Consider the following 27,653-nt stretch of genomic DNA (forward strand, 5'->3'; position numbering starts at 1 on the left):
CTGGAGAACTTAGACCTGAGGGCTGTCCACCTCCCAGGGAGTCCAACCTGGAGGCAGACAGGCTCAGCAGGCAGGGGGTAGACAATTACGAGTGGCAATTGAACAATTAGGTCCTTCAGGAGATCTTAAACAGATGGGGGCATCCCCAGGTGGACCTCTTAACTACCCGGTGCAACAGGATGTGCCCTCAGTTTGCGTCCTGTCAGGGACAGGGCCTAGGCTCCCTGGGCGACGCGTTAGTTACAGTGCAACAGCATGAACGCATATGCATTTCCTCCCACTCCCCTGGTACACAGGGTGATCTGCTAGATAAGGGAGTCCAGACACCTCAGTATCGTTCTGATAGCTCTGTGGTGTTCGGCGAGACCATGGTTCTGGGAGCTGCTCACCCTGTTGGATCAGCCTCCAATTCACCTTCCATTAGGCCCAGCTCATCTATCGCAACATGGGCACAGGGTAATCCACCCCACGCCTCAGGAGTTGGCCCTTGCAGTGTGGTTCCTGAACAGGTCACATTTCAGCATCTGCGTCTTTCGCAGGCTCTACTAGACATCATACAGGGTACTAGTACAAAAGCAAGTGGTCTAGGTGGATCCTCTTACTTGCACGTTGCATGACGTGCTATCCTTGACGGCACACCTTGCCCACTCGGGGGTGCAAATAGACAACTGCTGCACAAATCTGGCGACCATCACAGCCCACCAGAACTCGGAGGAGGACATTTTTTCTTCCTCCAACCCACTGGTTAAGACATTTGGTAGGCCTCGCCAGGCTCTACCTGCCTATCAAAAAGCCACAGCCCGTGTGGGGCCTCAACAAAGTGTTGGGCGCCTTGGCGCATAAACCCTTTGAGCAAATGGCGTGTCCGGACATCAGGCTGGTCACCATCAAGACAGCCCTCTTGGTGCGTCTTATATCTGCACACTGGGTCAGCGAGATTCAAGCGCTTGTGGCTTCCGAGCCTTAAACTACCTTTCACAGGGACTAGGTGGTCCTTCAAACGCATCCCGCGTTCTTGCCTAAAGTAGTCTCTTCGTTCCACTTAAATGAGATGTGGTACCCACTTTTTTCCGCGGGCCCCAAGGACGATGCTCAGAGGGTCCTGCACTGTCTAGATGTTAGGCGCACTCTAAAATTCTACCTGGATAGAACCAAGAGCTTCCACAAATCTGAGACTGTCACCTTTGTGGGGGTCATAGCCAGGTTATCAAGCTTCTACGGCCTCCATAGCAAGATGGATGGTTTCTGCCATCGAGGAGGCCTATGAGGTGCAGCACAAACCGAATCTGGCAAACATGCATGCCCACGCTATCAGAGCCAAGGCCACGGCAGTCGCGTTCCAGAGGCGTGTTCCATGGCAGTTCATCAGCAGGGGCGGGGCACAGGGGCTACTCCTTCGGCCTTCTCCAAGCACTACTGTTTGGATGCCGGCTCCAGGTAGGATACAGCATTCGGTCAGGCAGTTTTAAGGAACTTGTTTTCTTGAGGAGGGTCACCTCTCCACCCTGGGGCTACATTCAGTTGTAATCGCCCATACAGTATGGAGGAAAGTGGACAGGACGTAGGAGTAATTATAAATTGCTCACCGTAGTGACTAACTTACTCCTAGTCCATAGTCCCCTTTCCTCCATACGACCCACCATCCTCCCCCCTAATATGACTGGTGTCATTAGGCAATGGTAATATTGTCGATGTGTCAATGGGGACTGAGTGTGCCGTTGGGCGGAGTCCGGGGAGCGCATGCTCCCAGGGGAGCGCCTCTAAATTTCAAGGGGAAGATTTGTCTGGCGAAAAAGGTTGTCCCCTCCCTAGCGAGGGACGCCCATACAGTATGGAAAAAAGTGGACTATGGACTAGGAGTAAGTTGGTCACTACGGTGAGTAACTTAATTTCTTGTTCAGTGGAATCTCATAGAAGGATGGAGGAAAGGGGATGGGACGTATGAGTAATTAGTTACTCACTAGAGTACTCGTAGTCACTTTTCCTCCATACGTCCTTCCCACCTTCCCCCCGCTAGTGTGCCAATGGCTTAAAGGTAATATGACTAGCCAGGTATCTAAGCGTCTGATGTGTTCAAAGGGGACTGAGGTGAGGCGCCAGGGGGCGGGGCCTTACCTCTGTCCCCAGGCCGTGTCCCACATTTAAAGGGGAAACTTATTTCTTCTCTGCAAAATGTTCCGGTACCGTCCCCATGTTGGGGGGCGCCCACAAAGATGGTGGAAAGGGGAATATGGACTATGAGTTCTCTAGTCACTACAGTGAGTAACTTTAATTTCTGTGTATAAATCAGGTCTTTAAAACAGACTATATTGGGAAAGACCTGGCACTCTACAAAGGCTGCCTCCACAATCGACTTTGTTTGCGACTCAACGGGCGTTGGATCTATGTGGAGTATTTGAGATCTTAAGGGTGGAACACAGTAATCAATCCCTCCTACTGGTCTATTATATCTCATCTCACAACATGTCCGAGTCTTCAAGTGCAATTTATCTGTGGATTAATTAACTCTGCAAATCATATAAAATGGTCACCACAATTAATGGGTTTTTAATCTACTGGGAGATGTAGTGGTCTCTGTGCCTGACATTGTGTAAATAATGTCATTTCTGCTCATTGTTCCCATTTTCTATATTTAGGACTAAAGTCCACTGCGACACAAATGAAGCATGTCCCAAAGTGGACAGTAACAGAAGTGAGGTGTTACAATGTAGTAGTACAAGACAAAAAGAGAAAAGTGAGGAAGGATATAAGGGAGGTGAAAAGCTCATATGAGAGAGGAGGGATGGTTTGAAATAAAGGCTTTAAATCAAACATAGAAAAACTGGTTGAGAGGTTGGAAATTTCAAAGTATCAATAGGAGGGTCAGATATGCTAAGTATTCTGTGTAAAACTGGATGCGAAGAGTTTTTGGTCTTTGGTTAATGATGTGAACTTCCAGGTCTCCAAGCTGCCTAATCCCATCTCAGAAGAATTATGGGTGAATTATTTGTGTGCGAGATGTCTCGATGGAAAAAAAATATGGAAATGCATTACAGAACGATCAGCCCTGGTGACTTTTGTTTGATGAAGGACCTATAGAGCTTCTTATTAAACAAGCAAATCCTTCCAAGACAATGGCCTTGATGGGATTTTGAATATTGTGATGAAGAAAAATCCTGAGATATGGGCAAAAATCTTAAACCGCCTATTCAATGACGTACTGCTGTCAAAATAAATTCCGGAGTTGTGGAAATCGGCCATATTAATCACCATTTTCAAAAAGGGTATAGGACTCATCCAGCAAATGATCGTCCCATCTCCCTTTTGGAGCTAAATCTTTGCTGCTGTGGTCATGAAAGCTCTGAATGAATGGGTATTAGCAACCAATAGACTGGCTATAAATCTGGCTGTATTCAGAAGTGGCTTGGGGACCTAATTAAATGGGTTTCTGGTGAACTTGGTAATGAATGAGGCAAGATGAGAAAAATCTTTATCTTGGCTCTGTAGATCCATCTTCTGCTTTTGACAGTGGAGAAACTCTGGCAAAAGCTAGCTCAAGGGAATATTCCTCATAGCCTGATGGAGATATTGATCACCTTATACTCGGATACCAGTCTGAAGGTTTGCTTAAATCAGAGGTGATTTTAGCATTCCTGTGTCTTGGCCACTGCATTGTTTAATTTATATCTAGCTGACTTGGCTATATCAGGTTGGAACTTTTCCTCCAGGCTAGGTCCTCTGCGTATGCAGTATTTAGCATACGCAGATGACCTGGTGATTTCTTTTCTTTACCAGACCCCCTTAGGTGTGCCATGCTCGCTTATTGCATTGAGCACATTTATGCAAGAGCATGATGCATCTATACACACACAAAAACTATGTGGGCTCTGGAGAAAGAAGTACAGGTTTGTGTGTAAGATCAAGGTTTTACCTTTTCGATCTGGTGAATGAATGTACATACTGGGGGTTCTCAGTGTAAAACAAGCCTGCAAAGAGAACACATCTAAATTAATTAGATTAAGTGCTGCTCATACTGTGGGCAGTTTGAAATGTTCCATATTTTGTACTTAATTTCTGCTTGAGCCATTGAATATTTACTATAATGCTAAAATTATCCCACCCCTACAGCACACTGTGGTTTTATTTTTTCTGGATGAAAATGTTCAATGGCAGACACTGCAGGGGATCATGTGGAGAGGCGCATTAAGCCTTATAAAATGCACTCAAGTCGGGATTATACATCGGGAGCTTGAATTTATTTCCATTAAAACCTGGACTGAATGGAAATCTTTATCATTTTATTGCAAGATTATTCCTCAGGCCAAAGCCTATCAATGCATTTGTATGATATGTGGGCGAACACCTCAAAACTCCTAATTAAATGAGATAAAGCATGTAATCGTATATTACATGAATTGAATCCCTCATGCAAACTATTTACTTGCAAATTAAAAAGGGCTCTTTGGTAAATGGACTGGATTAATACCAGACACTCTAATATGAAATGTGTGCTATTTCATGAGATGCCGCTGTTCCAGAACCTTATATCATAAAGTTTCCTAGTCCCTTGTGGAGGTAAAGATTTTTAAGGCTCCGCATCTGTACCTGCTGCAGAGGTAATGAACTACATTTTGCATACAGAGATCAGAGAGACCCTGCAGGCTCTGCAATGACTGCAACTCTGTCCAAACTCTAAAACCTCTTTTAATGAGCTGTCTGACTTGTTCATGCAGACAAAAACATTTTCACAAATTCGCATTAGGTCATGGATTTTTAACTGAGGATGATTTTCAGGCAGAAATATTTAATGGTAGACGAATATCCTAGATTTTGCCCTCAAAGTTTAGATAAAATCCTAGGTCAAATGACGCCTTGAACATAGTTTGTTAATCTTTTTAAGATTGTGAATGTATATTAATTTTCTTTTTCTGTTAGAAGTATATCCTTATTGAGGGTAAAATGTTTTTTTTCTTTTAAATATTTTTCATTTGTATGTTAAAAACATTTTTCTATTTGAGGAAAGTTTTATTGAAAGAAACAAAACAGAATTAAAAAAGAAATTCTGAGGGATAAGTTGTAGACTATTTTACTCATTGAAGGTATTACACCAACTAACATTGGAAGAAGCGGTCAGATGGCCAAAGTGTAAATAACCGTATTGGTTTTGCAGTATGAACGTTAACAGAAAAACGTATTCTGACTTTCCATTTTTAATCCGAAATACTGACATGGAACAATTGGGTGACCAGACGTTGGTTTAGTAGGCCCCAGTTGCAACAACCTCTATGCACTGCTCCCATGTCCCATCTTGCTGCTCAAGTTCATCTCTGTAATGTTCCAGTACTTTCTGCCTCAGAGCTTATGGGCTGCTTTGAGTTTGTAGTTGTGATGCAACTACTTAACTAATGAATAGGAGGGAGGAGACAAAAGAGAAACACTTATGGTGAATAGAGGCACAGTCTCTGGGCTAAAATGTGTGTAATGTATTCTTGGTGTGCACTGGAGATAGCGGAGTGAAGATAGCGGAGTTTTAGTCGGCACTGTGAGAAGACCATTCTAACTGGTGTTTTCCATACGTGAACTGCCTGGTTTCCCTCGGATACCTCCCAAGCTACATGCTAGCTACTCATCCTGAGCTGGCCCTCTCCTGCAACTACCACCACCACGGACCCACCAAAGCTACTTTGTATTTCCGACGTATCAAGCTTTAGGCTTGTCTTGCTTTGTTTGCTTTGGTAGCGGGCGTAAGGGGTTAGTTTGAATAAGTGATAGCGTTCCATTAGAAGGCCTACTGTTTGTCACTGCATCCACCATTGGTTAATCACGAGGGCTTCTGGATGGTCTCGGAATTAAAGGCACAAATCATTGTACATAAAGCTGAAAATACAAACGGCAAACAAGAAATCAGTTACCTTGTTTAGTCCAACTTAAGGTGATTTTTCCAAACAATGAGATGAGTTAATCTGTTAATCTTTTTAATCCAATTTAGACATCTGGTATTTATGATTAAGTAAACAATACAGCCTTCCAAGACATGTTGATGCTGTGAGGACTATTAAGTTGAATAGCATCCAATTAAAACATTTTAGAAAATTGATTTTGGCCGACATGTTGACATTTCTAGATGGTTTTTGGTTGGTGGGGGGTGGTCACCCTGATGTCCACAGAGCAGAGATTGTCGGGTACCAATACACATGTGAAAGTCCTATCCGATCCCAAATAAGAAATCTTTTTGGATCGTTTGTATGGGCAGATGTTAACACATGAATTTTCAGTAGGGTGGTGGCAAGGCAGAAACACTGACTGGTTTTTCGTATGGTCCTACCATACTCCATATTGGGATTGTCATCGCCTCTAGGACAATCGTTTGTATAGACTTGATAAATCAGTAACATTGCTGTTTGTTTTTTCAAACCGCCATGTGAAGTACCACAAAGCTAATCGGTTTCAAGTAATTGCATGTCTGCTTTGTCTTTGCATATGCTACTTACCAAAAGAACATATTCTCGTGTATTCACAACAGATCTGTTTACAAGCTGGAAGACTTGTCTGAGCCTTGGAACCCTTCTTAAACACCATGTAGAGCAAGCAAAATGCAATTGTTCTGAATCAGCCTGTCAATAGATATTATTAAAACAATGCATAATATACTTCAGCACAACTTCTAGAAACGTCACACAATTGATTACCTTTAGTTCCTATTTGAGTGAGCGTATATGGTATCAGAACATAACATGGTCACTAATGGCCACTGTTGATTTTTGCTTGCATAGTGCATTGGAGTTAAAAGCATAAAGCTGAGCATATATTTTTTTGTTTACAGATTGGAATATTGCTGCACTCGTAATATGCTTTTTAAGGAAAACCGGGAAGCCTAGTGGTGATGTCTTCTGTGGCTGCAATGCAATGTTGCTGTTCTGACCTCTGCATATTCGAATTGTGCAATCAACATTGGAACACTTTAACATTGAAATCAATTAGTGTCCTTTAGGAGATCTTTCAACATCTGATGAACCACAGCCCTTTTCCAGTGGAAGGTAAGACAACATTTTCATCTAAAATCTTCTCCCACCAGGACTTTACTGTATATTTTATTGGTTTCAGTGTTGGATTTTGAACACGGCAATCAAATTGTAGTGCTATATCCAATTGTTTTCAGTTCGTGTTTCAGAGCAATGTGTTACTACTTCATAACTATCCATACAGTATGAGGATGTCTATGTATTCGTAGCTTTAAAGGACTCCAGATCCTGAATAAATATGTATATTTTTTTAAATACGTTGGTAGAAATGTGTTACATGCACATTGACATTTTAATACGGGAATTGCCTTGCTAAATGGCAAATCCACAAGACTAGAAAATATTTTGGAACAGAACCATAGCTTGGTATTGGATGCTTGGCCAATGCTTGTGGCACTTTTTCACCATGTCCGCTTATCGTCAACACCTTTCAGTGCTCTGAGTCTTCATTCTGGGATTGGTGCTTTAACAAATGTTTACCACTAATCCCCTGCCCAAGTGCAGTCTCACTTTTGAATGGCAGAGCTTTAATTACATTTTTAACAGTCAAATCCTTTAGAGGAGTGAGCTTTAACACCAATTGCTACAATTTCAAAAACTAAATTTTGACAATGGGTAGCTGGATGAGAAATGTTCAAGCTGAATTAGGGCACACAAAGAGACCTTGGTAGCGGGGCCACCACATATTGCTGCAATCCAAAGAAAGCATTGCTATGCCGCTGCCAACCCATGCCTGCATCGGGTCTGTACATACCCAAAGAAAGCAGGGATGCCTGGTGGCAGATCTTCCAGCAGTGTCAAACTGGTTCACTGAACACTGGCTGGTCCAACTTTCTTGGAGATCATACTACAGAGCTCACAAAGCAAAGGACAAGGAATCTCTTGGAGAGGTCAACCATTGTCACAGGAGGCCAACTGTTTTTTGCTACAATATTGTCGTACTATCCTCTTGGCCCCAAAATGAACTTTTAGTGCTAGAGGTTGACCCACCCAAAGGTTAACTTGGAAAATGTAACCAGGTGCAAACGTTGAACTCGGATCAAAGGATACTGTGAATGTTGGCAAAATGAAGCCAATGAAGGAAAGTTGAGTGGGGGGCAGGGGGCTCAGCAAAATAAAGTCCGACATGCCCATTAAAAATAAGTGTTTACTTTGTAAATGGTTGGTACTGAAAAGTGGATTTATATTGGGGCATTACAGTTCAGTTAATACCAAGTCAACATTAGGGAAGTCAACTTTCAGCAGTATCACACAAACTCAGACTTCGAAATCAGCCTTTGGATATGAAACCACGCTGACCTGCATCCCAAATGATTCAGGGGGAAGATCCTTGTAAATCTGCAGAAGTGCTTCTTTTCCTTAGACATCACTTTAAAAAAATCATACAAAGTTTAACTATCCTAGCCATCTTTACTTCCAAGAATGTTCAGATTTTCCAGTGCATCACCACTATCACCAGTTCCAGCATGACAAGATATGTAACAGATCCGTGTTTGTTATTTTTTTTATTTGTTTGGCTCAAAAAATAACCTTTACAAACATGTACATACTGAGATTGTGGCAATAATTGAAACACAATATGTACAACACACAATCCAAAACATTATATAGAACGCAATATAAGATACAATATAGAACACAGTATAAAACACAATTTAAAAACACATAAGAATCTTCTAAAAAGAAAAAAATGAATAAAGCATATTGTCCTCACAACATAAATCCTTATACAGTAGCATAACACTTTTTGGTGCAAAGATTATACGTATCACAATTGCAGCTAGCATCTACGTAGTAATTTCTACAATTCTTTTGCCACTAGGCACAAATTAGGGAAAAGAGGAAGTAGCTTAAGTGCCTAATTTAAAGAATTCATTCTTGCTTGTCACTGTTCTAGCTCTGAGCTTTGATTCGATATGCGATAGAAAGTGGGTGAGAGAGAGTATTAGAGATTGGTTCGTGCCCCACATGCAACAAGTCCATAAGAGATTACCTGAGAAGGAAGAATCTTTACATAGATATTTGCTAAAGCACACTTTTCTTAGATTTCCCCAGTGTTTGCAAAGTATCACAAGATGTTTTAGAGTTTCTGGAACATCAACCAGTTTGCAGAATCTGCAAGAGCCATCCGCATGTGCTCCCTTGTTTGTCCGTCAATTTTTAAGTCGGACGTTTGTATGAAACAAGTCAAGTTTAAATCTAAGATAAATGTTTCTGGCCGTATTACAGGGAAAGCGTTGCAGATATAGCAAACAAGGAGATTGTGTATGAGTAAAACGTGCAGATTCTTGATATGATTTATTCTTTACGTTGGAATGGATGGTATTTTTTTTTTTTTTTTACCACGTTGGGACGATCGCTAAGATCCAAAGGAGACATTGCAATAAGTTGGAATATCAATTACATTTTCTTTGCAAAACGATTGATAGAGGCTGGGTATGTATTGAGCAATATTTTTGCAAGATCTTCATATAGAGAATTGTCAGGAAGGTGCAACATTTCGGTGTAATTCGTTAACATCCTCCAATAAAATGTAGATGCCAATTAATTCAGGCCAAGCTCGTGAAGTGAGATGTAATTGTGCAGTGATTTTTAGGAGCCCTAAAACCGTTTTCCATATTTTCCCTTGCAATTTGTTTAGGATTTTGGTAAGGTCGATAAGACAAAGATCCAATCCATACAATATAGTTGGTTCCATCTTCAACACACTCTAATATGGGAAGTAACGAAAATGTACAGTGTCTGTAATACATTTCATTTGTGAAATCAGTTGTGCTGCCTTGGGGTTTAGGGAGCTCTCCCACATAGTGAGAGAGGAAGTGTTGCAAAGATTATAACCCAAGTATTGCATCGATAAGACAAACTGGATAGTGCAACTATTGCAAATTTGAATGGAAAATCAAATTATTTTCTTGCTAGTAAATGTGATTGTTAGATTTCATAGGATTAGTTGCTAGGTTATGCAATTCGGCATAAGCAGAAAACAATCTAAGTTTGTTTTATAGGCCATAGGGTGTGCGATGAAAAAGAAGTAAATCGTCGGCAAATGCCAACCAATGCAAAGAGAACCCACCCAATTGTACAGGAAATATATTCAAGGTTTTCCAGATTGGGTCAATGGCACATAGGTATAAGTTAAAAAGGGTTGCAGCAAGGTTACAACCCTGTTTAACTCCGATTTCTGTGGAGATGGCATCAGTCAAGAGACCGGAATGATTAATGCATACTCAATAATTTGTACAATCGTGTAGGAGAGCGATTATTCCTACCATATGGTTAAGAGTGCCATACGCTAGCATTTTATTCCAGGGAGTCCCTCTTATGACACTATCAAAAGCGGCAGACATATCCAACGATGCCATGTAGATAGGTCCGCTTGGGATGTTCTAAGAGGTTTCAAAAAGGTGGGCAAGGATGGTGGCATTTAATGCAGTGCCCATAGCCTTCCGAAAACCAACTTAGTATCGAGACAGCAGTTGGTAAGTGGTGATAAGTTGCTCTAGTTCGTTTAGAAGAAGAATCAAGAAAGCCTTGGCTGAAACATCAATAAGGGCGATTGGGCGATCGTTAGATACCTACGATAGAACCTTTTTCATGAATAGGAATTATGATTGAGGCTAGCCAGGAAGGAGGAATAACTTTAGTTTGATAAATCAAGTCAAATCTACGTTTTAATTCTTTGGCCCAAAAATAAGGGTAATCTTTGAAGACACAGGGAGATAACCCATCTGGGCACGCTGCTTTTGAGAATTTCATTTTTTTTTATTGCACATCAACTAATGACCTTTAATATATTCAAACCAAGCGTCTTCTGATATTGAGGAGTCGAAGGCAGAGGTAATGGTACCAGTCGGGTTTCTCATAATTGACCAAATATCTTAGACATTCCGTTTACAAAGGCGCTTCATCATATTTTGGTTGTCTACCAGATGACGTGCACATGTTCTCCTTTTTTAGTTGATTTTTGTATTTGGACAAAATATGATTTTTAACAGTTGTGTAGTATCTAGAGATATCAACAGTCCCTTTTAGCAATCTTAGTTCCTTATTTTTCGAGCTTTTTAGAACAGCAATTTCTTTATTAAATTTAGTGGGATGTACATTGGCGCTAGTTGTAGGTTGTTGAAGAGCTCTGGTCCGAAGGTGGAACTGTACCATTTGCATGTTCCAATCCTCAACAGACTGCGTGGACAATCCCATGAATCGAGCATCTTGTATAAACCAAAGGTCACGACTAACCAAGGCAGATAACTGCCTGCACAGCTTGGGGTTCCAGTGTATTGATAAAGTATGTTGATGCAATTCAGCTAAAGCGAGGATAGGCGATTGTTGGAAAAGCTTAACAGGGATGTTGATGGTAGATCTCAAAAGCATGTTAACTCCTATACTTAAATTAACGGTGTGAGTAGGCAAACTAGCACCAATAAGGTTACAAGAGACCCCAATATAGTCAATAAAAGAGCTAGAAGACCCTCGCCTCCACGTGAATTTCAGTTAATTCGCAGCTCTTGGAATAATATGAATATTCCAAACTTGGAGAAGTTGTAACCATTTGATACCGCTCGTTTGTGACAATGAGCTGTAAAAAAGGTTCTTCGAAGGTATGTGAGGCATGCTGGGGGTCTCTATGGTGGAGGGAGTTGGCACATTTCTGAGGGTTCTCCCTAACACTCATGAACCACATGATGGCAACAGGAACCGCACCTTAAGAGCTTCAATGCTGCCAACATTAAACCACTACGAAAAGACCCCTCTGGAATTGTAGACAACCCCAGACACTACCGACTTATATCGAACATCTCTTACCTTTCCAAATTCCTTGAGACCTACGTATATAGACCAATCCTGACACATGTGGTAACCAACCCCCTACTGGACAATGCAAAAATCAGATTCAGACAGGACTGGACGCAGGTAAGCAGTTTTGGACGATGGCCATTGATGCACGGCGATGCAAAGGGATTCACTTGCTGTAGTCACCTCACTGACCTGAAATAGGAGGTGAAGTCTAAGTCTTTAGGAACAAGCTGAAGAATCCCCGAAGGTCCAGAACAGCAACATCTGCAGCACGGTAGCCCAAACTCAGCCCATGGACCGCTGAGTGGCTAACCAGTTCTGTTCCCTCCACCCCATGGGTCGCAGCTCCTTTGCAGGACTGCTGGAGAACCTGCACAGGACAGGGCTCTACCTGGACAGCAGCAAAATTCTTCCAGCTGGTCTCCTTGCAAGTTTTGCAGCTGGACTGGATTCTTGGCTCCTTCGGTTTCTTCAAGGATCACTAGTGTGTGCAAGGATCATCTTATCCCAAAAGCCAAGTAAGAGCTGAAACTCCCCCTCGTCACTGTAGAAATAGCAACACTGCACTACAATGGATAAAAAAAGCACTTGGTTGTCTGTTAAACTAAACACCATGCATACGCACTTGTGGGGTGCGTGGTGTTGAGTTTTAGAAAGGCAGGAGAGCCTGACGAAGCAGGTTCCAGTGGCTTGATGAACAAAGGAAGGCGCATCCTCCACCGAGATAAAGGTTGCATGAAGACTACTATGGTGGCAACGACGCTGGATGGTCCAGAAGAGCAGATCTTGTTGCTTCCAGGTGACTGCAGCTTCAAACACCAAGGAGGGAAGACCATGGCGGCAGACGGGGATGTCATTTGGGGGTCATTGGTGGTCGCAGCTACGACCCCTGCTCTCTTGCTACCCCTGCAACCCTAGCCCACCAACATCTTATTTATTTTAAACTGGCTGCAACCAGTATCCAATGGGTGGTGGTCGATGTCCTTTTGTCAGGGGAACATGGTACCATTCCATTTGATGGTCAGACAAATAAAAGATCTTCTTAATGTGGGTCTGTACACAATGTTACCAGATATGGTGATGAAATGTAAATCATATTAGTGATATTATAATCATGTTTTTCTTAGTGTACTGAGGAAGAATGCTATGTGATGCCACTGCCTGTTTTGCCAATGGGTGAAAGGTTGTGTGCCATCACGTCCTTTGTTGTCAGGGGCGGGATCAAATTACAGCACCTCATGTGATGCCATCCGAGGTCAAGGGTCATGTGATGTCTCTTCCGCTACCACTGGCATTTTAGTTAAAAGTTCCTGGAGGTAGAGTGGGAAGTTTATATCTAATTTGCCTGGAGAAGACCCCAGCATAGAACAGCAGGAGAACAGGGGAGGCCCATGAATAATGTTCTGCAGCCGAAAATGAAAAACGGATACACAACCTGGTACACAAAGGTCGGAAATAAAACAGCTGGGAACTTGCCATACCATCACTCCCAACAATTAGACGACAGGAAAGAAAGAGGGAATATTCCTACTCCATAGGACAATCGGATACATAGAACAAGAATTATAAGGACTAAAGATACACATAACCCACTAACCCAAAAGCTCAAATTTCTGCATACTTAACTCAGAACTGTGAATGCTAGCAATGCGACACTTGGCTAGAATTGTGAAGATTAGCCTGCATCACATCTAGATAGGATTGTAAATGTTAAGTATGTTAAGTAGTCCAGCATTCACACAGAATTGTGAACATTGGCCTGTGCCGGACCCGGACAGAATTGTACATGATAGCGAGTGCCACATTTGGTTAGAATGTGAACATTAGCTTGTGTCGCACCTAGATTGGAGTGTGAATATTGCAAGTGCCAGACCCAGATGGAATTGTGAATGTTGGCAATGCCCCACCTAGCTAGAATTGTGAACATTAGCCTGCGCCAGATAGGATCTAGATGCGACATGAATTTTAACAATTGTCACACTTTTTTTCTTTTTTTAAATCAATTTTATTGGTTTTTACAACCATCAACATTCAACAGAACAAGCAATAATTATAATATTTTAGCATCTGATACATATCATTAAGTATCTGCCGCTTACCCCTTGCCCTCCCCCAATCCAGCCTTTTCTACTTTGCATTCTGCTTCTCCTTCTTCCGGGGGAACCTCCCCTTCCGTATTGTCAACCGTTCCCTGGTCGCTTAAGCAGTCCTGGGTGGACCCATACAATGTGGCCACTAAGTGTTTCCAGGCTGTCGGTGTTTCTGCTTCCTCCTCCCCTCCCATACTGCCCGCTTCATGCCACGCTGCTGTTTCAGCTTCGGTCCATTTCTGCAGGTCACTATACCAGACTTCTACCTTCGGTCTATTGCATGCCTTCCACCCCATGGCAATTCTATGCTTGGCTAGTATATATGCCAAGTCCTTAAGCTTTCTCACATGTTTCAATTGGCGTGGTCTAGGGAACCCCCCCCCTACCATGCATTCACACCCTGATTTAACCTTTAGCTTGATCCTCTTCTCATTTAATCGGTGGGCTACTTCTCCCCAGAGCTTCGCAATTTCTGGACATACCCAAAACATGTGTGTCATGCCCCAAATGCAGGGATGTTTGTCATTCGGCGTTCTTAAACCGAGCTATCATCTTGGGGGTCATATATGCCCTGTGGGTTACATATAGCTGTATTTGTTGTAGCCTCACATTCCTAGACACTTTTTTGTGGTACCCCTGAGCCCATTCCCATAGCCCGTCACTTATGGGTTCCCTGACTACTTCTTCCCAATCTTGTCTTAATTGGGCCACTTTGTTTCCAACCCTGGACATTAATGGCTCACAGATTCGAGAAATCTCATGCCCTACGTCTGTCATATATCGTTTCAATGGCCGCGTCAGGTTGATCTTCCAGTATTATTTCAGACCATGTCTCTCTGATCCGCCATAGAATTCTAGTAGAAGTAATATACTGTCCTACGTGTAGACCAGTTTCTTCTGCCAACCCCCTGAAACCCTTTACCTCCCCCTCCTGCCACGTCTCCCACTGTTGCGATCCCCACCGGTTCCCAGTGCCTACAAATCGTCTTCCTTGGTTGCACGTCTCCTCCGGTCAATGCCACTAGCAGCACTTGCAGAGAACACAGGGTTGGGTTCTCCATGACCTGACGAGCTTTGCGCCATAGCTTCCATCCCAATCCCAACATCCCCGGGTGCCCTTTTAGCTCAGATTTGGGCAGCCATATCACTTATTTCAGAAATAATGGGCCACCCTCTGATCTCAACAGTCTGGGCTCTGATGTCGAGTCTTCTGTTAACCATTTGACCACATATTGCAGTTGACTGGCCAAGTAATGGATCTCAAAATGAGGCAATTTTATACCCTCTTTATCATACGTGTTCTGCAACTTCCATAGGGCAATTCTGTTCCTAGTTCCATGCCAAATAAAGCCCCTGCATATGCTCTGAAGTTTAACAAAGAAACGCTTTGGTATCATGTATGGTATGTTCCTAAAGAAATGTAGTAGCCTAGGCAACACAACCATCTTCAACAGTGCACCCCCTGCCCCTCATGGCCAAGGGGAGCTTAGTCCAGAACTTCATGCTATTTTCAATGTTCACTACCGCTTTTAGTGTTTGTATTCCGCCTCCACCGTGTGATAAATGTCAATCCCCAGGTATCTGAAACTGTTGGTCTCCCATGGTATTTGTAAGACCGGCAGTTGCTCCCGCGGGACCCCTACCTACCTCCTCAGGGGGAATATACACGATATCTTGGGATTCATTGCAATACCAGAGAGCAACGCGAATTGCTCCATTACTTCTAGAATGTATTGGAGGTTTTCCTCAGGGTAGCTCAAGTATAGTAACATGTCATCTGCATATAATGAAATTAAGTGCGGCCCCCCTTTTGTGTAGATCCCGACTACCTCGTATTACTTTCTCAAGTATATCGCCTGGGGTTCCAATGCTAGGATATACACCATCGGGGACCAAGGACATCCTTGTCTGCTACCTCTACTGAGTTGCCACCTATCTGAAATGATCGCTCCTGTCTTCATTCTGGGTAGCGGTGAACTATACAGTAATTTACAATTGCCATACTTAGATACATTTTGTCGAATATTAACAAGTACCACATTTAGATAGAACTACGGACATTGGCCTGCGCCGGACACAGATAGAATTGTTAATGTTAACAAATGCCACACTTAGAGTTGTGAACACTAGCCTGCATCACATCTAGACAGGATGGTAAAATGTCAGCAAGGGCCACACTTGGATAGAAGAACAAATATCAGTAACTTCAACCTAGAAATTGCTCCTGCTGCATTGGTTCATAAACCCACGCAAACGCTCCCATCCCATATCATCATGCTTATTTTCTACTCTACACCATCACACAATCAGAATGCAGCTATACCCCTGATCAATTCAGCCTAGCTGTTCACATACCAACATTACCCCATGAACACCTCATCACTCTAATAAAACGCAGCTTTCACATGACATTCCTGCCTAGCTGCTCACCTAAGTGTCCTAAAGGACTAACACAGCCCAAACCCAGTCTGGGTGTCCACCCACCAGACTGCACACATTCAAATGATATCTTCATCACCTGCTAGGATGCAGCTACCATCTGGCAATTTCATCAGCTGCACACAACTAGTGCACCCACGCACCCTACGACACTCTTTACTGACCTGGACTGCGGTCCCGAGGGCGTTCAACCTCCCAGCACTTTGAGATCATACCAATGATATATAGAGTGCTATATAAATGCCAAATAACATAACAAAATAACACATCATAATCCACAAGAGTGGAATTGGAATCAACACCTATGATGCTCTCATATGAGGGTTTTCGGAGAAAGGATTCTTCTAGTATCGTACTTAACGTTGCAAGAGTGGATGACTGAGAGGTTGAATTTGGATTCCAATATAATGAGATGATTAGGAAACAAAGTTGCGGGTCATTATTGGTAAGTCCCTTGATGACCAAAAGTGTCCGTAGAGTAAAGGAGGGATGATAGTTGCAGGCTATTGTGAATGAAAATGGCAAGGCCTCACCCCGCTGGACATCCACGTGGACCACGTTTAGCTGGATGGGTAAAATATGTAAACTCATCTATATTAATGTCGAAGAGACATAGTTTCCTGTAGTAGGATAATAGAAGGTGTATTTGGAAAGTGGAGGGACTTGTACCACGTCAGATGATTTTGAAACCACGCAACAGTTCCAAGATATTATGGAAAAGGATGTCTATTACAATTGCACAGAGTCTTGTTTAATGTCATTTGCAGGTGTCATGCAGGGTTCGAGCCATGCAAGGCCCTTGATTGCAGTTGCAAATTGGGCGAGTTGGCTTAGCTTCTCATGATTAGGGGTGCAGAAGGAGCACCTGCCTGGCCCTGCGTACCGTTTCCTTGGAAGGTAGATGGATGATATTCAATAAAGACAGAAGAGTCTTGCATGTTGTGCAAATGCATATAAATCATACCCAAGCAAGCCTAAATTTGGCCTTTGCTCCCAAAGGATTTTGGAGATGATTTGTGACTGGATTTTACATAACATACGATTGTTATGCAATAAGAGTTACATCCATTCAACATAGTGAGTTAAGACTACGAAGAAGGGGAATTTGTTGAAAAACTTTAAGGAGATGCAAATTATTAATTCCGTCATTTCCATTGAGAACCACGTTAGTAGACGTCCAATTATGAGTTTCATGTCATCAGGGACGTCTACAATAGTAAGCTCTTGAACTGAAAGGATAGAAGCCTGGTTCCCTAATGGTCAAAGTTCCTCTGCCATTGATGTAATTGATGAGAGAGTGAGTAGCCACTCCTTGCGTTAGTTTACGACCACATTTATAGACTATAATGACGGCATGTTTTGGGTTGCAGGGGGTACCTCTGTGTTTGAGCTTAAAGGAGATGAATCCTTTACCCTGTCATCATACCTTGCAGACTGAGTGTTCAGCTCTCTTGATATATGTACATCCGCAGTCTTTACAGACTCTGGAAGTAAGAGTTTGCAGAACCAGAGCCACACCTCACACCTTTATTGTGTTTTTTGTTTTGCATTTTTCTGATATAAATTGGATAAATGAGTGTTTAGAAGCTACCGGATAAGAAGTTAAAGCGTCAGAGGCTTGTTGGTGATTATAGACTACAGCAGAAGTGGAAAAAGCAAGGGACTGGGCAACGGTAATTGGTGTAGCATGCGATTTAGCTGAGTGACTCGTCTTCGATGTGGCATGAAGGGCAATAGTTTGTGCATCAGCCTCTTTAACCTGCAAGAGAGCTTTGCTCTCATCGTCAAACTGATTTACGTCCAAAACTGGGTCATCCAAAGAGGTATTGCATGATTTTTTAACGAAAGATGTGGGCATTTTACTCTTATTGATGGGCATGTTTTTGATGTGAGTAGTTGAAGGATCATTTTGAATGTTAGTATTGTTTTATTGTGTAGTAGTTAATCTTCTTTTTTGAGCTCTAAGGTGAAGTCTTTTTGCTTTTCGCGACATGAAGTGCTTCGAGCTGTCGTTATTTGGGAAAACTTCTAGAGAGTTGGATTGTTGGTCTAGAATTGCAGTTAGTACCGATGGACTATCTGGTGTCTCTAAGCATGGAACATCAGCGACACCTGTTGGAGTTTGATAATGTAGTAAGTCGGAGGCAGCCCTGCTCAAGAGATGTTCAATTTGAACAATTCTGTCATGATGTAGCTTTGCTACTTCGATTTGATCTATTTGTTGGATCTCCTACGGGGATGGCTTGTAAGATTGTGTCCCTTTTGAGCACATTGGGAGTAAGATCTGGTTTGTAATTTATCGGAGTCAAATGAGACATTAGTTTGCAGTGATTGATTGGTGGATGTACCAGCATTAAGCAAGGGCACAGGGCCAGTGTTCTGAGCCGGACATGGATTCAACACGTGGGCAGGTTGAAATAGGGAAAAAGACTTGTGCGCTAAAATAAACCCTTCTACCTTATTTAATTTTTGCTAACATGTCGGCTATTAACCCCTTCATCTCTCTGATGGCATTATGGGTTAAGTTGTGACCCTTGTCTAGAAGGTTTAGGATAAGCGTTGGGAGAAGCAAGATTTGAAGGTTGTGATCATTTAGCTCAAGGAGAGGCTCTTCACGAGGAAAGGAGAAGGCTTTTGCCCGAGAGGTGGCGCGATTCGTCAAAATCATAAAGATGATCGCAGTTAGATTTATTCGTTGAGTCAACGAATGAAGGAGAGCTTGCCAACGCATCAGCATTTTTGAAGTCTCCGGAGAACAAGACACCACTAGATATCGGGAGCGCATGGGTGTAGGAGCTGTTGGAGTGATGCAAATGCACTTGCTCGAGTTGTGCAGAAGATCTGGCAATCAGAGTCCAGGGACCCAGTGACAGGCAAACTCACTAACAACTCGGGCAAGCATTGAGTTGCCAGCAATGGATTCATGGAAACATTCCTCAGAGTAGTTTGTGATAGAACAATTGAGATTGCACGTGTTGTGTGGAATGTCCAACATGGAGTGTTGAGCATCATTAACTTCTTTCAAAGAAAACGTACACACAGATATTTTACTAGCAAGGCAGAGGTGTGATCCCGTGCTTCTATCTGTGTAACTGAGGAAGAATGAGGCACGGTTGGTAAGGTGCTTAAGGTAACGGCACCATTTAGTAACAGACCCTTTTTGGGTAAAGATACGGGGGGGAAGGGTCATGTAAAGTGGAATCCACCATAGGATTGATTACTTGAGACCGAGGCAGGGGAATTTGAGGTAGGCTCTATTAGACGTTTGCCACTCCTCAGGCCTCAGTCCATATTAAGATACAGCACTGAAATTCCTCTGTGATATAACAGAAGAAGCAGAGGTTTTCAACTTAAAGCACAAAACATGTGAGCAAGGTAATTTGAGGTGACGGAGTGATGGGCACAGTTCGGCAGAACACAATGTACCAAATATGCACACAAGAACCCAGATTTATAGTAGCAACCAGAAACATAAGGCCACTTTCCAGCTATGTTATCGGAGCAAGGTCAGTAATGTAATCAGTTTGGCTAAATAGGCAAGAACAAACACGCATATAATGGATGAGAACATTGTGTGTTAGGCTTAACAGTTAATAACAAATAGCAGTGGGTGGCTGCAGAGTGGGAGGGCACGCATTTTCCATGGGGTATGCCCGGGGATATCGAAGTGTTGCCGCATGCTTTAGCTTGGGGGTGGGGGGGGAGGGCTGTATGATGGGCCAGGAAACACATGCAGACTTGCGCCGCGTTTGGCATTTCACTAGCTTTTTGGTGTGCATGGAGGCGTGTTAGGTCGTTCCTCTCATCTCGCTCTTGTGCAACGGCTAGTGATGCCTCTGGGAATCCAAGTATATTTCTGCGCCACGGCTCGCGCTAAGTACTTCTCGGTGCGTGGCCCTTGGGCCATTTCTGCACCAGATTCCATGAATCTGGCCCTATGTGTGCTTTTATAACATTTTATTGGATAGGATGTTCCATTACCCTCCCTTGCTGTAAATGTATGTTGTATTTGAATATCCTCATGTTTTAATGTGGCCACCCCCACATCACTTAGTACCCATAGCACCCTTTCCTCCTGTTGGGAAGGAACTAGCAGCTTCCTTCATTCCCAAGCACTTTGGAATTAGGCAAGACTTCTTTTGACTGTTTCTAGGCACTACAAAGAGACCAGGGGGAGGAGGTGTAGTTTTTTTTCATGCAAATATAATCACTCACACAGACATGGGCAAGCACTAAATGAAGGCACTGAACATTTAAATCTAAGTTGCAAAAACCTATTAGCTGAATAAATTGGTAAATGTTGAATTCAATTAAGTTTTTCTCAAAGCACACGAGAGAAGCAGGCTCTCTGCCAAAGGAATGTGGCCTGCGCTAAAAATGGACTACAGGCATTGCTGTGGTGTTCGCTAGCTATGGCAGAGCAGCACGTAACTCAGCAGTTGTCGGTCTGTCAAAAGCCCATGAATGCTAAAAGGAGAGTTTAACATGCTCAATGCAGAATTATGGAAAACTAGGGTTTAAGGGTAATTATTGTATGGAAGCAGGACGGTGTGGGATGGAGCTATGCCCATATTCAGAGATGCCCCTGCAGCAAATTAAGAGTATATAAGATGCTGTCTGTCTACAGTCTGCAGGAGGATGGGGCGGTTGAGGGACACCATTAAGGCAGCAGCGTTCTTTGCTCCTATCTTCATTTCTGTGAAGAATACATTTATCCTGGCAAGATAGACTCTTGGCCTTACTGCCCCAGAGGGGTTAATTTATTCTGTTGTGAGCATGATTAGGGGTACCCGTATAATTAAGGGGTACCCCTGTAAATTGGGCTGCCCTTACACTCCTACATCCAGGTGGCCTCTAGTTTGTTTGATAGTTGATGCGGTTCTACGTGATTTCGCCGACCTATTTTTGGTCGTGGTACTTTTCATCGCGGATTTTACATCGCCAGAAACCCTGTTTTTGTTTTTTTTTTAATCGGGGGGGGGGGGTTCCCCCAGACCTCCCTTACTATTATAATACCCCAACAAAACACCCCCCAAAATAAAATAAAAAAACAGGGTTTCTGGCGATGTAAAATCCGCGATGAAAAGTACCACGACCAAAAATAGGTCGGCGAAATGCGTGTATACCGTTGCTACTTGTCCTATTTGGGGGCATTCCAGTGTAATGTTACCCAATCCGTTCACCCTTTTGATCCCTCGCTGTACTCAGTATATTCCACGGGAGGCCTCTGGTTGAATACCTGTGCTTGTTCTTCTTTCAGCCCCCTTTTATATTTAATCTGTTCGAATAGCAGAATATAAATCTACTCTGATCTGTGCGGACCAGTGATGTTATCACCCAAAGTAAGCCATTGGCTAGAATTTTCAGCACATTCTTCTCTAAATTTTGTAATGAGGAATGGAGAGTGCTGGGGCAGGGAAAGAATTCAAGTAATTTGAAAGTGAGATGGGCGTGCCTGATACAGTTCTTAAAACAATGCCTTTGATTCTGTGGCTAAAAAAAGGCTGTTCTGTTTGCCATAATACTATCCCTCCCCCCAACTCCCTGTACTCCTTTGCCCCCACCCCTTATGCCTTTTTTCTGAAGCCCAACCCCAGACCCTTTCTGCTGTCCATGGGCTGCATTAGCCTGCTTCCTTCTCTGTTGCAAGTTAAGATTTCCATGCATTCCTCTGCACTTTGTAATGTGATTTTGATTTTGGTGTGGAGGAATTGATGCACTGTTGTGATGGGCATGCCTCTCTGGTGCCACAGAGATCAGCATATATATGCTGTACCAAGTTGCCTGTTTTATTTGAATGTTAATGTTGGGTATTGCACATATTTTTTGTGTGTATATATGTATATTTCTGAGGCTTGTGGAATCTGCTTAGATCAGATGCTGTGCATAGGCCGACATCTAGTGGAAGCTGCGGAGTATTAGTTTGTTTTTCAAAACTCGAAAATGGGCGTTGACAGAGGGTGTGCCAGTAATACTATCCCTAGTGTGACGTCCACTGTACCCATGATCCCTCACGCATGTAGGACCCTCAAATTGTTTTTTTTTCCCACCATACTTGTCGGAAGCATTGCACGAGATCCCTGGCTCTCAGCCATTTTTTGCAAAATGTCATATTAATTTCCCAGTTCTTTCACTCCCACGTCGAGACATCGAAGATCGACGCCGGTCCGAAGAACAAACAACCGTCGAGACTGCACGACAGACTTTGGGCCTCGGAAGGCCTCTGGCCTCGGCCCTGCAAGTAGGTAGAGTGGGGGCTGTAAACATACTCTACACTCTTATTATTTCCTACACACACTAGCCCGCTGCCATAAGGTGCATATGTAGAGTACTCCATTTAAATTTTCCCCCAAGTGCAACCGCAACTACCCTTGGCTTGACAAACACGCCACCTGTAACCTCTGCTTGCCGAGGGACCACCCCGAAGCGAACTGCAGAGCTTGTAAGCTTTTTAAAGCAAAAACACTCCAGGACCGCTCCACTGTGATGCACCACACCCTTATTATGGGGACGATGAAGACCAAGAGGCTGACCCAGAGGGCAGTATGTATCCTATGTAATCACCTACTGCTCAGGACCCCCGCTCACTGATTCCCCAATTGACAACCAGCCCCTTCCAAATGAGGTGCTAGCCAAGGCAGCAGAGCACTTTCAAATAGACACCCAGCAGGTACAAGATGAAAAGGATTTTGTAGAACAAATCCTTGGGGATAAGAAGACTGTGGCGCAATGTATTCCTCTCCTCAAGTCAATACAGCGCAAGATACAGCCGTCATTAGAGACCCCCTAACCTCACATGGGTTGTAAACCCCCATATAGAGACGCTATTTAAACCTGCACCTTCGGACCCTCTGTACATTAGAGGTCCGCTGAAGCCTGACTTGTTAGTCGTAACTACAACTAGGAAAAGAGCGGGCACCCCACTTGCTTCCCTTGAGGCCCCGCCCGACCAGGAAAGCAAGAATCTTTATACTATGGGCAGAAAGGTTGTCTCCTCCGCGGCTTACCAAACCAGAATTGCAAACAGCGCAACCATCTTGGCCAGTTACAACTGCCACAAATGGGAGGCAGTGTCGGCCTTACTGTCGTCTGCCCCGGAACCATTGAAGTCCCAGCTAGCACAGGAAGTCGCAGACGGCAGAGCAGTGTTAAGCTGCTTACTTGAGACCAACCTTGACGCTGCGGACAACGGAAGGATTATTGCACAGGGTACCATTATTAAACGCCACGCATGGCTGAGGCAATCCGGTTTTAAACTGGAGACGCAGGCCACCCTGATTAACATGCCTATCGAATCCCAATGTGCTCATTGACAAGGCCGTAGAGGATGCCCTTAAAACAGCCAAAGAAGAGTATGACGCACTTAAATCTTTGGGGCAACTCGCCAACAAGCCATCCGGCCAGAGGGCTAATTGCAATTTTCGCTGTTTTCGTGGCCAAAGTTCACAATGGGGGTCCAATTGCAATCAAAGCCAAGGGGCTCCCTGGGGAAATAATCAAGGTCAGTCCTCCCAAAACTATCCTACAGGACTGCGTAGATCCCGAGCTCGTGGCAGGGGCAACTCCTCTCGAGGGGGTACCCCTCCACAAAAGCAGTGACTATCCAGTTCAGGTGCCCTCCCATGCCTCTCCAGTAGTAGGGTGCATTTCCAGCTTCTCCAGCATTGGATCTTTTGTGGATTCACATGCTTAGAATATTCCCCGTCGTCAGGCTGGGAATCCTCGGTAAGTTTTATATAGACATTTTCCACAGGAAAACTTCCGACAATTTTGTGTCCGATCTACGTCGTTTTGGGCCACGTACGCCAGCGCCACTAGGACGTAGAGGTATAAATAGCCCGCCCCGACGGCTCCCTCAGATTTTGGCCCCCAAAGTAGTATGGGGGGGAGCTCTGCTTTGCATGCTTAGGGGAGGCCGGCGGGCGCATGTGGATCCATGAAAGATACCAATGCTGGAGAAATGGAGTTACAGGTAAGAAACTATTCCCTTCTCCAGTATTGGATCTTTCATGGATTCACATGCTTAGAATAATTGTATAGCAGTATCCCCCAACGTTGGAGGTGTGTATGCAAACCAATATCACAATAACCATGATGCATATTTACCATGGCGAAACATCACATTATAGTATGTTAACAGTGAAAACACAACACTTTAAAGTACATTAGCCGAAGGATGCAACCCCTTAATTGGGGCTTACCTTATTGAAACAGGTGCCGTAGGACTGCACGACCCATCTATGTATCCTCAGCATGTTGCTTTTCGAGGCAATAATGCCAGGTAAAAGTATGTGGTACCGACCAGGAAGCCGCCTGACATATCTCCCAGCGGAATTCAAACAGGTCAAACAGCGCCTATGGAAAAGATGTCATCGTCGACGGTGGCCCCGTCGGTGGGATGGCAACTGGAGGTTTTTGATCCGATCCCTCCTGAGGCCTTGCTGCAACCAGAAGCGGCTTTCTCCATCTCGTCGGCGGAGGATGACTGGGGTCCGGTCGCACATCCAACCGATCTGGGATTACAACCAACTGGTTCGGTGTCGTTCTCGAGTGGAAGTGCCATTCCAGTTACCTCTTCCTTACTGAATCCCCAGACAGATCTGTCCCTGGAGGTGTTTAACACATTACGGAAGCTGTTGGAGCGGTTGGACACACGGTTACCTCAGCTTAGTGTCCCGACAGTGTTACAGGCTTCGCCAGTCGTCGTCGAGCCAGGCCCGGCTCCTCGCCCTCCATCCAGAATCCCTACCGCTTACCCGGTTGAGGAAGATCGTTCACAGGAAGGAGGAGAACTGTCTGTCGGAACGTGAAGGGTCAGGTTCAGACATCTCATCCCCCTCAAGGGACCCTGCATGGGACTCTGAAGCGGAGATGGAAACTTCAAAGAGTCCAGCGCAGCCATCACCACCTGATGACGTGGGTGCTTTCCATGCCATGATGGGTAAGGCATGTGCGGAGATTGGCCTTTTTGATCATATGGGCAAGGGAAGAAAATCGATATTTGCTATCCCCATTTTCGACCATGTCTGGCAGGAGGGACTAAAAACCATGCGTCCTTTTTCGGAACGGCAGTAAAAGGTCGATTGGAAAAGAAATTCAAGGCTCCGGAATCGACTCCCAAGTGCTTGACGTCTCAACCTTCGCCGGAATCAGTGGTATCCGCCGCCGCGGCCAGAAAGGCAAGGTCGCAACACAAATGCACAACCCCGCCAGACAACCAAGCCAGGAGACAAGATGCTTTTGGGAAGAAAGTGCTATCGGTTGGAGCGACTACAGTTAAAGCAGCCAACTCCCTGGCTATTATGTCCAGGTATGATAGGGAGATGTGGCATCGGCTGGCTCCTATCTTGAACCATCTGCCGGAAGAACACAGGAAAGCTGCCATACTGCTCATATGGGAGGGCGAAGAGGCTTCCAATCATTCCATTAACATTGCTGTCGACCTGGCGGAATCAGGCTTTAAGCAAATCAACAATGGCGTAGTGTTACGAAGGCAAGCTTGGCTTAAGTGCACGACGTTCAGACCAGGGGTACAATATAAGGTAATGGATATGGCGTGCGAAGGAGAACACCTGTTTGGGGAGAAAGTGGATGAGGCCTTGAAGGGCATGAAAGAAAATTGACACGGCTCGTTCCCTTGGAGCCCTCCAGAGTGGTAGGAATTTTTGTTCCTTTTGTCCTTTCAGAGGAGCATCGGGTAACTCCCGGTTTGTATCATCTAGAGACTGAGGTTTCAGTAGACCCTCCTTCTCCAGCATGGGGTCTGGCATGGATTCACATGCTCATGAATATTCCCCGTCGTCAGGCTGGGAATCCTCGGTAAAGAAAAAAACCAGTATCAGTTTCGTTTCTGATCTGTCTTTCGTAGTAGTAACCAATCACTGGTCTCTGCGTCATACTGACCACAGCCAATGACTGCCCTCTACCTAAGCACCGCCTCTGGCAGCCATCTTCAGATTTTTACCGCACATTCATGTGTTGGGATCCTCGTGCTATTGCTCTCGAGCGTTAATGCTATTTTTTCACGTTTTTTCGGTGAAAAGAGCCTCAAGCTCCACCGACTCTCCATCCGATCAACGGGGACCCGTGTCGGATTCGTCTGCGCCCCTCAAGGGTGAAGATTTCGTCGAGCTACGCTTTGGAGGACTCCAGAAGCTTCTCAGGCCCGGACATGGCCCAGGAGAAGGGAAGCTCGACGCCCGGAAAGCTGTTCAGGGTCTGCCCTGGATGCCAGCTGCAGAACGTCTTTGAGGACGAACACTCCTTTTGTCTCTACTGCTTACATGAGGACAAGACGCACGTGGAGAAGGACTGTGCGTTTTGCGGCAATATGTCGGAGCGGACCATGAAGGACCGCCATCAACGTCTCGCCAACTGGCTGGAAGGGAAGATCCCGTCAGGCAAGAAGAAGAGGAAGAAATCCGAGCGGTCTTCTAAGACCTTTGAGGACGCCCCGGCGACGGGGGTCCAACACAAGGCCAAGCACCGCGAGTCCGCTGGCACCGGGAGCGCCGAACGGTCGGGCTCTACGGGCGCCAGGCAGGGCGCACCCTCCCCGGCACCTTCAACCACGAGCCAACGCTCTGGGTCGGGTAAGAGGAAGGGCGAGCACCCGGCGAAGCTCCTGGAGAGGCCCCGGTCGAGCTCGAAGGCCCCATCGGAGGGGGAGCGAGGCAGTGTCCCCCCCCCCCCCTCAAGGATAAGGCAGTGAGTGCACCTAAGGTGGTGAAGGCCTTAATCCATCCGGCCAAGCCCTCTATGGATACTGTCGCGGCGACCCTGGCTCAGCCTGTGGAGGCTACACCAGTGGTGGCGACCTCGGGGCTCAGAGTCTCCCTGCCACCTCGGAGGGAGTCCTCTTTTGTGCCCATCGATAGGACCCCCGTGAAATCCCCGGCGGGGAAGAAAAAGGGGGGGCAGGGCGGCGTCGTAGATTCGGCTTCAACCTCGGAGGAAGAGCTGATCGAGGTCTTAAGCCACGGCCTTGGCGTGGAAGAAGACCGGCCCGTCGGGATGGATCCCGACGCGGGTGACAACGACATCGTCGAGGGTGCCGACGGGGCCCCTGATCGCCCGTCGGATTCCCCTCTGCCAGCGCCGCAAGACAACTCGGTGGCCATTTTGTTGGCTATACAGTCCTCATGCTCAGAGATAAGGACGAGACTACCATTGCCGACGGAGGAACCTCTCCCGTCGGGGGATCCTGAACCGGGACCTTCTGGCGTTCCCCCGCCCAAGAAAAGGATTCACCCTCCACCTCCTTTTCAGCCGTCGCGCACCGTCCAGCCCTCCTCCCCGTCCACCCGAGGGGATGATACGGGGACTG

At 44.9% G+C, this 27,653-nt stretch overlaps 1 protein-coding gene across 3 annotated transcripts in view; it reads left to right on the forward strand.

The window, feature by feature from the left end:
• The window catches only part of PSPC1 (paraspeckle component 1), a 998,435-nt gene that overhangs the window by 799,127 nt on the left and 171,655 nt on the right, over positions 1-27,653 (forward strand). For all 3 annotated transcript variants that reach the window (XR_011284271.1, XR_011284272.1, XR_011284273.1), the window contains exon 8: positions 6,803-7,016. The gene's annotated coding sequence lies outside the window, so the exon portion shown is untranslated. The remainder of the gene's footprint in view (positions 1-6,802; positions 7,017-27,653) is intronic.

The sequence above is a fragment of the Ambystoma mexicanum genome, chromosome 7q (genome assembly GCF_040938575.1).
Source record: "Ambystoma mexicanum isolate Mex_15411 chromosome 7q, UKY_AmexF1_1, whole genome shotgun sequence".
Taxonomy (NCBI): Eukaryota; Metazoa; Chordata; class Amphibia; order Caudata; family Ambystomatidae; genus Ambystoma; species Ambystoma mexicanum.